This window comes from Acomys russatus, chromosome 6 (genome assembly GCF_903995435.1).
Source record: "Acomys russatus chromosome 6, mAcoRus1.1, whole genome shotgun sequence".
NCBI classification, from domain to species: Eukaryota; Metazoa; Chordata; class Mammalia; order Rodentia; family Muridae; genus Acomys; species Acomys russatus.
In genome coordinates this window covers 76,414,140-76,427,910 of record NC_067142.1, presented here as the reverse complement: position 1 = coordinate 76,427,910, position 13,771 = coordinate 76,414,140, and positions in this window count along the sequence as shown.

Here is a 13,771-nt window from a genome sequence, read left to right as displayed (position 1 = left end):
CGAGGCTAACCTGGTTTATCTGTTGAGTTTTAGGCCAACCTGGCCACAAAGTAGAATCCTGCATCAAAGGACAAAATGAAGTCAAGTTGACCCAACAGTTTGTCTAGTATGCCCACATCTGTTCAAGACTCTAGAAACTAAAGACTAGTTCCACCGATAGTGAGGGAAAGCTAACCAATAAGAGAAAGGCTAACAGAAAGGCTCACATAGTAATTTTTGGGGTTGGTGGAATTTTCCTATGGCTTGATGGTAATGATGGTCACACTGTGTACTTACAAATGTGCCAAAACTCATTAAAATAATGCATTCTTGATGGGTGTATTTTATTTTACATAAGTTATGGTATAACACAGTTCATTAAAAAGTAACTGGGGTTTAGGATAACTAAGTAATACAAGCTAATTATTAGTTGATCAAATCATGGTCATGTCAGTTCCTAGTTTATTTTTATCATAAGAATATATATCCTAGGTCTAACAGATGGATATGATTCTATAGATACATAAAGTAAAATAGATAAGGTCTTCAAAGCCTCAGAGACCTACAGAATATGACGTTTAAAGATACTTTTATTATTCTAAAGATTCTTTGACAGCAAGACAAGTTAACTCCTGGCAACACCCAGCCTACCTCAAAGAAGATGATGAGCATCAAAGAAGTTTCTTATGGAGATGGCTTCAAATGGGACAAACAAGCCACTGGGAAAAATGTCCTCGTTTCTGCCACAGACAGAATTCTGCCTAAAAATGGGCAAATTTGGATGCAGGCAGAGCCGATGGCCAAACTCTGCCAAAACCAGGTAAGCAAATCCTCAATAGTTCCTGCCTCTCAAATATTTTGTCCGATATATTGGGCTAGAAGGCGGAAGTTGATGCACCAATAGTATAGAGAGTGGGGGGACTGTGCAGGCAGTGAATTGTCCCTGTCATTTTTTCATTTTGGAAGCTGCTAACCTGCACTTCTGGTTCACTCAGGTAATTAAGTTTTATTCCTTCTCAAATCTCTGATAGGGTTGAAGACCAGATAATTTAGTCTTACAATTAGGCTTAGTTGTTTAGGGGTTAAGATGTTTTAAGGTCTAGATAGATGTTTTAGGCTAATAGAGATGACATGATAGATAGTGATTTTCATTCAGAATTTTAGACTCACCAAGATAGGAAAGATGTTTTCTTCAAAGTTGTTAAATATAAATAGCCAAATCATTATGAATGTAACATTTATATAATTCCTGGTTTTGTGGTTCTTTCTGTTGTATATGGTTTATTTTATTTATGTGTAATAATATAAATGTATATGTTAAAAAAGAAATATAATTTTAAAAAGGAAAAAAATAAAGTCTACAGCTCAGAAAAAAAAGAAAGAAAGAAAGAAAAAAGAAACAAACAAACAAAAAAGAGAGTTGGAGCTCAGAGATAGGAGTACTTGCCTGGTAGGCACAGGCATGGATTCTTTCCCCAGGACAACAAAATGAACTTCCAAAGAAACAAAAACAATGCCCCACTCCCAAACGAGCTAAATAGCACAATGGTCCATTTACTTAAGAAAAATAAAAATGATCAGTATGTATCTTCAAAGCTATTGCTCTCAGATAATAAAGGCAAGTGCAAACACTAGTTTTTCTTTCATTGGCTGAAGTGGGTGTGGTTAGAAAGGACAATGTATGTGGGTATTTGAGAAAATCTCTCTCTTACTATATACAAATGTTGATATAATTTGGGACAACTTTCTAATGGGCTATTTGTTATTATATATTAAAAGGCATAAAATATTGAAGGAAAAAAAAAAAAAGAATAACTAGGGCCAGCAAGATGGCTGAAGGTAGAGGTGCTTGTAAGCCAAGCCTAACAACCTGTGTTCAATCCCCGTGACCTATATGGTACAAGGAAAAAACTGACTCCCATGAGTTGTCCTCCTCCACACATGTGCCATAGCACACACAAATAAATAAATGTAATTTATCAATTAAAAAAAAGTAATTGAACTTACTTAGTGGAATAAGTGACAATAACAAAAATAAACAAACCAACAAACAAACATAGTAATTGATGTCATTTTTACAGATTTCTTCCTTTGATTCTATTTAACTATAAATCAATATCTTAAGGCAATTCAAATAGACAGAGACAAAAACAAATATAGGGAGGAGTCTCACTCCACCCAGCTAATCAAGGGGAAAGACTTACACAGTAAAATTCAGTGGCCAGTACAGTACAGAGCTGCAGTCCGCATCCCAGCAAAAGCAGTTCATCCCCTGCAGATAGGAACCTCCAGCAGTCAGAGGACCTTACATCACAGGCCTGAAATCCCAGCAGAGGCTGGGCTGAGGCAGAAAAGAAGTTCAGGCCTACCTTGTCTACAGAGCAAGGTGAAAGACTGCTTAGGCAACTTAAGGGAAGGCTAAGACGGAGGCTGCGGCCCAAGGGAGGAGTTTCTGCTTATGCTTGGGAGGAAAAAGAGAAACTCCATTCTTATTGGAAATCGCTGATTTTGCAATGACGTTGCCTCTTCTGGAAAGTTTGAGAATATTTTTCTACATTTTAAATGCATTTCTGCTCTACAGGTCTTTTGTTTGTTTGGTTTGTTTTTTGAGGCAGGGTTTCTGTGTGGCCCTGGCTGGCCTGGCTGGCCTAACTCTTGAGCTTAGTGATCTGTCTACCTCTGCCTCTGAGTGCTGGGATTAAAGGTGTGCGCCACCACAACTGCCTTTCTGCTTGACATTTAATTTTTTTTTTTAAGTGACAGTTATCTTTAAATGCTGCTGGTTTGAATTTTTCTTTGTCTGTCTGTTGCCATCCTTTTCCCACCATTGCTACATATCCGAAGGGGAGTAAAACACAGACTGATGAAATGGGAAGAGACAACAGCGGGGCCTGAGTACTAAGAACACTGGCTGCTTTCCCTAAGGCTCCCAGGTTCCCAGCTCCTACATGTGGCAGCTCACAACTCCTGTAACTCCAGTTCCAGGGGACCCGACGCCCTCCTCTGACCTCTGAGAGTATCTGTAGGCATTTGGCATACATACATCCCGAAATACAAAAATACACATGAATTAAAAAGTAACTAAGTCCTTTTTAAAAGAGCATGCTGTTAGCCAGGACTCATTCCCTTAAACTTTTCTCTACTCTTATTTCCCAACTTCTTACATGAGTGATACCCTGGGAAGCAACAGAGCTTGGTAGTAAAACCACAAGTGCTTAGAACTGCTCTATTTCTACTTCAGGAAATGGTCCCTCCTTTTTAAGATTTTATTTATTTTTAAGACAGGTTCTTACCGTGTAACTCTGGCTGAATTCCCTATGGAGACCAGGCTGGTTTCAAACTCAGTGACCCACCTCTGTTTCCTGAGTGTTGAAATTAAAGGCTTGTGAAGGAACACCCCACCCCCACCCTCACCCCACCCCCCAAATCAGGATTTGCTGCCTGCCTTCCATAAATATGATTCTAAAACGGTTCTCAAGCACGGTACTTAACCCAAGACCGGCCAGTGTTAGGATCAGTCATGGCCATGACCCAGGCAAGTCACTCAGGGCTTTTCGTAGTTTCCTGTCCCACACTCACTGGGGGAAAAGCCCAGCCCTTCTCCGGTGGCCAAGGAAAGGGTTGAGCCAGGAGCTGCTGGCAGCTGTGGTAACAGCTTTGCTAATCTGAGAGAAAAAAAAGCTTATACAAAAAAATTTAATAAGTTAATTAATTTAAAAGCAAAAATAAAGCCCCAACCACGTGATACTAGTCACCCTATGCCCCCTGAGGTCTCTCATCACAAGAGAAAGAATCTTCTTAGTTCAAGCTGGCCTTCTCCCCTGAAACTTTGTTCTTGAAATGAGTGATTCATATAGGTTTCTTATTGTCTGCCAAAATCACAATACAGTCAACATTTCCAGAGCAGCGGAGTCCATCAAAGGCTCCTCCAGGGAGAAGCCAATTCCTACAGACAGACCATGTACCTGCCTCCCAGGACTCCTCGTAGAGTGCTTTCCCCTCCCATCAGCCTTGATTCTTCCTTCTTTCCCACCTAGATGTTTGTTTCTGTTGAGATCGTGGGCGCTCAGTTCCCTTCACCCAGCCTTCTCGGATCTCATGTAATCTCGCCTCAGTGCAGTCACTCCATTGGACTGCAGCCTAGTACACGTGGAGGCCAAGCTCTGAACTGTTGCTCTGAGATCTCCAGGAATATTTGCTTCCTTCCTTCTTCCTAAATCTGAGTGAGCTGGATTCCTTGAGCTCTTGTGAGGGATGACATCAGTGTCTTTCAAATGGAAAAGAGGGTGGCTCTGTGCCTGCTCGCGCTTGCCTCCTTAGCCATGACACACAAGAAACAGTCTCATGGAGAACACGGCCAAGTGGGGCTGAGCAGCGGCTCCTCCCATGTGCTAGTTCTTCTAGAACTCATTAGATAGGTACGGGAGAGCATCTTCCTGACAGTTTGGCACCAGCCCAACCAACAGTGTGATCGGAATGATGTCCCCTTAGCAACGTGAACTCTGGCTTTCTAGCAGAACAGTTTGAAACATTCAAACAAAACTTTACTAAATACCTTTGGACAACAAAAGGAAAATGGGTGAACAAGAACGAGAAGCTAAGCTTCGAGACCTGCCATCTTATATGATATAACTTGGTGCCTTAGGAGCCTGTTCTCCTGTCATTCTGTGCTCCCTCCCTTACGTGTGTGTGTGTGTGTGTGTGTGTGTGTGTGTGTGTGTGTGTGTGTGTGTGTGTTTTCCCTCTGTCTCCTGGAGGGAACCCTACAGTATACCAAGCAAGCAGTTTGAGGAGCTGTGCCATGCCAAGACTTAGGCTCTGAGAAGCCGACAAAGCACCAGCTGAGGTGAGATCCTGGATAAAAATCTTGTGGCTGGAAGGAGAGCTTCTTTCAACACATTTTGCCCCTGGTGCGGTAGCCACTGCTCTACTCAAACATGTATGTATGGGGAGCACATGGAGAAATCATTGGTGCATCTGTTACCTTTTGTAACCTAACAAGTTATTCCATACATTTAGTGACCTTAAAATTGCAATCATAGGACCAGGGTGTAACTCAGTGGCAGGATGCCTTGGCATGGGTGAGGTCTGGGTTCCATACCCAGCAAAAACAAACAAAAACTACTACTTCCCATCGTTCTGTGGGTTAATTGGGCAGCTATTTCCGTGTAGGTCAGCTCACCTGGGCTTGGTTAGCATAGAATGGCTTTCTGCATGACCTACTGGTTGGCAGGCTCTCGGTCAGGCACTCAGCTTGAATAACCCCGTTCTCCTCCATACAGCCTCGAGTTAATCAGCAAAGCGGCTAGGGCTTCTTCACAGTTTTCCAAGGAGCAGTAAGAAAGGCCAGAGCCCTCTACAAAAATCGCTGTGGTGACATTTGCTAGTGTACCGTTGGCCCAAACACGTCATTTGGGAAAAGTTTAGCAGCAGTGTAAGCGTGGCCGAAGGGATGGATAGTGGGAGGGACATCATCGTGACCCGTTAGGAAGGAGAGAAGAGGAAGAAGGAAGGTGACCCACATGCTGTTGGGGCTGTGGCCTTCATCGCCCCAGACTTCTATCCTGCCGAGAGCAGGCTGCTGGCACAAGCTCAGCTACTACCAGCGCCAGGCAGCTGTGGAAGCACCTACAGCTAGCTATATTTGGGACTGTAGAAACATTACTCTCCAAGGTTTCTGCTCTTTGTAAAGTCCATTACTGAAGAAAAGCCATTCCCTTGCTCACTCATTCCTCGGAGGCTTTGTCCTTGTTTGGCTATATCCGTGCTCTCTAGCCAGAGGCTCCACCCACCCTCTCTTACTGGGGCTTTGTGCAGGTTTGGATTTGGTTGCCACCAGTCTGTGCTTTCACCCTGGTGCCCTCCAATAATGAAGTTGTCTTCCTGATCTCAGAGCCAGGACATGACTTGGTTCTGATCAGCTAAAGACCTTCTTAACTCTGGCCCAGCATGACCAACCACTACCTACCCAAGCTGGGCAAATCAGAACCCTTGCTAGCTAGCCTGTCTTGCTTTGGGGTTTTGGGGCTGGGACAGTGTGAAGTTGGAGCAATATACAGTGGAACAAAGAAGTCAAAACAGAAAGGCATCAGTAAACAAAGCTAAGAGACGGTAGTGACACTGTTTGAGCCCCAGAACTGAGTAGTCTGAAATACATTCTTGAACATAAACTATCACTAAACTGCTTTTGGGAGTGGGTTCTGTTGTTGCTTCCAGAATATATATATATATATTGTTTTTTTAAATCTGTTTTCCCTTTTTTTTTTTTGCTTTTAAAGATTTATTTATTCATTATTATGTATACAGTGCTCTGCCTACAGATATACCTATAGGTCAGAAGAGGACATCAGGTCACATCACAGATGGTTGTGAGACACTATGTGGTTGCTGGGAATTGAACTCAGGACCTCTACAAGAGCAGGTGGTGCTTTTAACCACTGAGCCATCTCTCTAGCCCCTATATATTGGTTTTTTAAGACAGGGTTTCTCAGTGTAGCCTTGGCTGTTCTGGACTCAGTATGTAGACCGGGCTGGCCTCGAACTCACAGCGATCCGCCTACCTCCGCCTCCCAAGTGCTGGGAATAAAGGCATGCGCACCACGTCCAGCTTGCTTCCAGAATCTTAACAACAACAAAACCAAGCAAAACAAAACCCTCCCTGCAGCTTCCATAGAAGCTTTTGGTGAGGGAAAAGCTTCTTTTGGTGAGGGAAGTGTTAGCAGGAAAGAGTTTAGGCATCGTTAGTACCTTTGGGTACTGTTCCCGACCTTCTCAGGAGGTGACCCATCATTAGAGAACTGTCTGTTTGATGGACCGACGGCAAGCAAGTAGGGCACAAACCACTCCATCTCAATAACTTTTATACATTTACAATCCCCACCTAGCTGGCTTCCATTCTTTATTCTTGGCTTGCTCTCTTCCTGTCTAGAGCAGTTATTCTGGAAAGCACTATTGAGTCATACGTGACATAAACTATGAACTTAGCTAGTGACATCAGCTTTCAAAATTAAACAGCCTGTCTAGTGCTTAGGACACCAGAAGAGCATGAAGAATCGCAGGCCAGCATTCTTAGGAATTGCTTCTTAACTTAATTTGGTCATTGTGCTGCGCCAGAAGAATGCCAAGTCAGGCTTGCTATCAGACAGAGGCCTGAAGATATAAATAACTCAAATAAAGCAAGTTAAGAATCACTACCTCATTAGTAATAGGAGAGAAAACAAAATGAAAAGCTGGAAGGAAAAGACCAGACTGGGAACTTTTGAAAGGGAAATGCTGCTTGCAAGTGAGAGACACTGAATAAAAATCAAGTACAATGAGATGCTCAGTGAAGGCGACATTATAAAAAGCACACACACCAGAAGCCATTTGCAGAAAACAAATTATGAGGTGTTTGAGAGAGAGGTAAAACGGCACCTGAGTAAGACATGACTGGGAAGCGAGGCTCTATTTAGGGCCTTTTTCTAAACTACCATACCTATATTCATCTATGATAAAGTTTAAATGAGTGTCAGCATCCCAGGTCTTTCACAAGAATGCAAATGAAGGAATCCAGGTTCTTTGCAAAGAGCTTGGTGGCTGTCATTCTAGACTAAGACTTGCATGTTCGCTCTGCAAACAGCCAAAGCTAAAGACAGCTCAGCGTCGCCATGGGGTTGCGTAGTCCCTCCCTACTTTATGTGATATGAACCAGGATGTTAATACGGAGAATGTAGACACTTCTCAAAAGACATCTTAAAATGGAGGACAGAGAGGTGGTGGCTGGGTGGCTGAGAGTGAGTTCACACTGGCAGAGAACCCCGAGTCCATTCCCAGCACTGATCCCATTTCAAGAGGAGCTGGCACGGCTGACCTCAGAGGGGATGTGCCGTCACAGGTGTAAACCCATGCACAGATACGGGCTCAGCATTAAGTTGGAGATTCACTGAACTCATTCAGTCCTTGTCACCAAAAAGCATCAGGTAGGTCCCAGCGATCAGGTGACTGCCTAGGAGGGGACAAGGGACTTAGATCATGGGAACGGATTTTAACTTGGGACTGTGCTACTCTGGTTTCTTGTAGCAAGAGGTGCATATGTTTGAATCTTGTTTCATTTCCAACTGGCCTAGCTACATTTCCTAAGCGACCTTCAAGCTCTTTTGTGTCTTTCTTCTTTCCTACTGCGGGAGACCCGAACCCAGGACCTTGAGCATGGCAGGCTACACCCTAGCTCCTTTCTTTCCTCCGTATCCATCTTTCTGGCTCCCTTTCTCCTCTCTTCTCTGTTTTGCCATGGGGTCTCATCTAGGCCAGGGTATCTTAATCTTGCTCCTGTAGCTGAAGATGGCTTTGGACTTCTCCTCTTCCTGCCTCTATTTCCCAAGTGATGGGATTGCGGGCAGGATTGAACTTCTTTTTGGTTTTAATCAGAGGAAGCAAAGTGAAATAGAGGAGATCTTCTACAGTGGGCTGGGGAACTGGTCGGAACTGGTCTTTCTCATTTACAAAGGCTTCTCACATATGAAGCTTGTCACTGTCCAATCCCATTAAAGCCATATTTGTACAAAGGATAGAAATGAGACCAAAATTCTTCCCTTTGAGGCCTTTTTTTTTTTTTCCTTCAGTGCTAGGCAATTAAACCCAGGGCCCTGTGCATGCTCAGCCTGCAATGGCTTTCTTTCTTTCTTTCTTTCTTTTTTTTTTTTTTTTTTTTTCTTTCTTTCTTTCTTTCTTTCTTTCTTTTTTTCTTTCTCTTTCTTTCTTTTCTTTCTTCTTTCTTTTTCTGTTCTTTTTCTTTTTCTTTCTTTTTTCTTTCTTTCTTTTTTTCTCTTTTTTTTTCTTTCTCTTCTTTCTCTTCTTTCTTTCTTTCTTTCTTTTTTCTTTGTTTGTTTGCTGCTGAGTTAATTTACAACTCCAGTTTTCAGGCAGGAAAGAGCTCTAGCTCTCTGTAGATGGAGCAGTGTTGTTCACTCTTCACTTCATCTTCAGGTGGTACTAACCATTAGTCAAAGGTAAGAGGCCAGGCCGGCCTCATCCCGGACGTCTCTGTGTTACTAGAGATGACGCTCAACTCCTGATCTTCCTTCCTTTGTCTCCCAGTAAGGAGACAGCAAGCCTACACCACACCAATCTGAAGGTAACTAGAACTTGGTCAGGTTATCATTGTAGTAAACATATTTTTTTTTTTCAGAGAGAAATGAAAAATTGGGATTTTTAATGAACTGTGAGCCCTACTTGAAAGACAGATGAAAAGCCACCAAAGTGGCAGTGTGAAGCAGTGTGCATCAATTTGGGGGAGATTTGTTCAGGATATATCCTAGGGGTACCATCTTTCTTCTCTGCTATGATAAGCCAGAAAATAATCCTCATTGCTGTTTCTTTTGGTCACCTTTTGAGGAAATGCATCAAGGTCAGTTTTCACCTGGCCATAATATCCATGGAAACCTCCTGGTAGTCTACCAAGTTTGATTACAGTAAATAGAAGCCAATTCATTGTAAGAAAGAATACAGTCACTTTGTCCTCCCCTCCCCCTTCTGGGCTACCTGCCAGATTTTAGAAAGTAAGGGATAAAAGTTAAGAATTATATTATGACCGTACTTATTTATAAACATTTTCTAAAGCATGGTGGCTTTGTTATCTAGAAATGAAGGCGCGTTCAATAATACATCCATGGCTGAATTTGGCAGAAATGATGAGTTGTACTAACCGGAACATGACCTCTAGCAGTTAAAGCAACACAGCTCCATTCTGGGTATGGGATTCATCGGCCAAGTCTAAATACTGCTGAGCTAAAGAAAGAAAGGGACTCTGGAAAGAAGAAGTAAAGTTAATGAAGTAATTCCCAGTTTAGAAGGGAGAGGGATGAGAAGAGGAGGTGGATGACAAATGGGGAGAAATGCAAATGGCGGAGAGGCCAAAAGCTTCTCCTAATGTCTCCTGATAGTATTCTTGAACTGAGATTGTATGGGGGCAGTTAGGGCTGAAAGAGGAGTCATTAAAATATCCTGAATCCTACAGGAATGTCATGTTCTACATTATTGCCCACCATTTTGGGGGGGGGGGCGGAACAACAAACATTTCACTGTGAATTGCCAAAAACAAAAGTGTGCTACATGCAGTTTAGATATACGGTAAAGTTCACTCCAAATTACTCTTCCATATTCAGCCATCCCAGGTACCTCCAGGGAGAAGACCTTTCCCTCAGGGGATGGGGAAGGGGCAGGCCATCAGCGCCTCACAGTCGGTTCTGAGCGTGGAGTAGCATTAGTCACTCATCCTCCTCATGTCCATAAATGGAGGACAAGCCTACTGATGCTATCAGATGTGTTTAACGTCTGTTCTGGGGAAGGCCTCAGAGGCAGACTGTCTCCTGTGGCCAGCCTATGAGCAGTAGAAGCCTCTTTTCTTTCATTTCCATCTGAATGCACTCTGCTTATAGCTGTGTGGGTCAATTTGCCACAGCAAACTGGGGTCAAAGGTCTCTGTGAGGGAAAGCTGAGACCCATATACTTGGTGGCAGGAAGGAGGTTTGAGGTGGGACTGTAGCTAGTGGTTGAGTGCACTAAGCCAACATGTGCAGGCAGGGTTAAACCCCTAGCACGCACATGCATACAAGCAGATTATGTATTTCTTTTGAATAGTGTCTTGTGTATCTTTCAGCAGCCGTTTCTTCGCTCAATTATTCTTTTTTTTTTTTTTTTTTTAATTTTGTAATTTATGTGCATTGGTGTGAGGGTGTCAGATCTTAGAGTTACAGACAGTCGTGAGCTGCCATGTGGGTGCTGGGAATTGAACCCAGGTCCTTTGGATGAGCAGGCAGTGCTCTTAACCACTGAGCCATCTCTCCAGCCCCTGCTCAATTATTCTTTCATTCACCTTTCAAATACCCAGGTCTCTATGTGTTGGGTCAGGCACTGCGTTTGGGATGGGCAGCCCTTTTAGAATAGAGTTCCAGTTGTTTTTTTCGAAGACTTCAATGACTCAGGCTAGCCAACACTGCTTTTTAAGCACAGTTTAGGTTTCTGAGAAGACAATCCGTACTTTTTTTTTTTTTTTTTTTTTAATTTTTGAGACAGGGTTTCTCTGTGTAGCCTCGGCTATCCTGGACTCGCTTTGTAGACCAGGCTGGCCTTGAACTCACAGCGATCCGCCTGCCTCTGCCTCCCGAGTGCTGGGATTAAAGGCGTGCGCCACCACGCCCGGCTGAATCCGTACTTCTTAGTGAACTCTTATACCTCAGGACGTCAGTATGCTGTGGGAGGAGGAACAATGGGCCGCACCAGACTGAGGTAAAAGAGTCTCTGTGAGGGCAAGCTGAGATCCATATACTTGGTGTTGGGACCAGTTGAGGTGGGAATGTGGCTGAGTGCACTAAGCTAGCGTTTAGCTTCAGGTCTATTACAAAGGCGCTGCATGACAACGTACAAGTCACGTAACCTCTCCTAAAAATGAGCGAACGCCTTAAGATTCCTTCCATCCCTAAAATTCTTTTATTCTCTATAGTAAAACACATTCCATGATGTTTTCCCTGTGACCAGAAGCTAGTCTGTTTCTAGCTCAAGTTTTCTTTCTGCCCTCTGTTATGTTAGACCAAATACTAACAGGAAGCGATATTCTGTCTGAGCTAACAAACTGCCTTTCCACAAAATGACCTTTGGAGGTCAGGCCAGCCAATGCAAGATCTAAATCCAAAGGCAGTGGTGTGACCAACTTGTGAGCTGGCAGGCTGCCATTCAAAAGGATGGAAATGGGTGTAGGCAGCCAACATTCTTGGCTGGTACATTTTTAATAAACACAGAAAACAAGAATAGCATTTTCCTCTTGGATCCCTTAATTTGGTACTCCTACCATTGGGACATTTGCTGCTAGGATAAAGATGATGGTCATATACAACTTATTTAGATCAGGATGGATTAACTAGCACAAATGAGAAGCAGGTTATGGCGTCATTTGCAAGGAATTTTTATCCATGTTTCTTGTCTCTGACAAGAGATAGTTTGAGTCATTACATCAGTATCTCCACCTCTGTTGCATTTACTGTGTTGGTATGAATGAACTTGTGGCTGAATATGTGTCTTAATTCTTTGCCCATGGTGATTCAATATACATTAATATTTTTTTTTCAAGAATAAAGGCTTCTATAGCAAATGTAAACTTGTTGAATACTTGAAGTGCAAGCATTTTAAACTACAGCAATTTATCCAAAGACAGTGTACCCCATAGCCGTGATGTTTTCTAATCATGGCTATTGTACTAACAGTGCACGGGGTTGTTTGAGATGTATCTTTCTGTCTCTTATAATATGGCAACAAGGACATTTGACTGACAAGGCTGTTTTCTCTTCAGTCCTTGGAGATCCTTGAATAAAATGCTGCTCTGGATGGCAAGCTGTAATTAGCTATGTGGGTGGAAATTAGTGTTCTTCAAGTACACGATGTTTAGGGCAGAGGCACCGTGCTTTTTACTACCCGAGGCCACCCTGGTCCTGTGCCACAGCTCTAGGTCACTGCTTCTTGCAGGGCTTCCTTCCAAAGCGCAAACTGTCTTTGTTGAGCTCTGAAACCAGGAGGTTTTTCGTAGTTAAAACAGGTTACACTGTTCTTCTCCAGATAAATCAGGCATTGACCAAGTAGGACTATAATGTGTTTGCTTTTCACTTCAAAGTGCACATCATGCCCAGCTTCCTTCCGTAAGAATCTTTAGAACCGTAGCTCATTTTATATGGAACATGAAACTTTTGAATGGATTCCTGCAGTGTTGGTAGGTCCTCCATTTTGGATGTAATAGGCATCGTGTAGCAGTAAAATCTTTCTCTCCTAGTCTAGTCATCTTGTATGCTGCACACGCAAGCGGGGTATCTGTCCAATTTAAAATTATTTTAGATCATTGGATTTCTTTTTTTTTTTTTTTTCATATTACCCCCTCCCTTACAAATGCGGGCTTCTCTGACGCCCCCTGCACCATCTGACTAGAAACCATTAGCTGCGTTAGTATTTTATATCTACCTTTTCAAGGAGGTGAGCTCCAGACTAGGTGAAAGACAGAACATTTAAAATTATCCTCAGCTCCCATCCCTCCCCGCCCCCGGCCGGGATTCCCTTTCAGCTGGTGACGACAGAAAGGGTTCCACGGGCTGCGTCTCCCGCGGCTGCATAGGGTTCCGCGTGCCTCGGGCCACCGCGTTTCCCGATACCGATGCGTTAGCTGTGTGTGTGTGTGTGTGTGTGTTTGTGTGTGTGCACTCATCCCCGTACTGTGCGCTCGTCGGCCCGGTCCCCAGGTCTGGCATGCTCGGGGGTCCTCGGGAACCCGAGGGACGACGATGACCACGTTTTGCGTGTTCGGGACTCCCCTACACCCCGCCTTCACCCGGTGGAGGGAGTCGCGCAGCAGCGGGGGCGCGCAGGGGGGTGGGGGAGGGCACCGCGGGATGCTTGCCCGCGCGCCCGGGTCCCCTTCGCGATCGCGCCGGGCTAGTCACGCCTCTCCGCGGTCCGCTCCTCACCGCAGCCTCCGGGCAGCGGGAGGGCCGCGGACGGAAAGCGAGGTCAAGGGCAGAGCGGGCGCCTAGCCCCCTCCGACCGCACGGGGGGCGCGGAGCCGGGTGGGCGGCAACAAAGGGCCGCCGCCCCGCAGCCCCCTCGTGCGCACCGCCCCTCGCCCCGGGAGGGAGGGGGAGGGGAGCGGGCGACGCGGGAGCGGCGGGGGCGGCGGGAGGAGGGCGGCGCCTGCGTGCTCCTCCGCCGCCCCGCCCCCGGCGCCCCGCGGCGAGCCCGGCTCTCCTCCCGCGGCTGCAGCAGCTGCCGGTTCCTCACG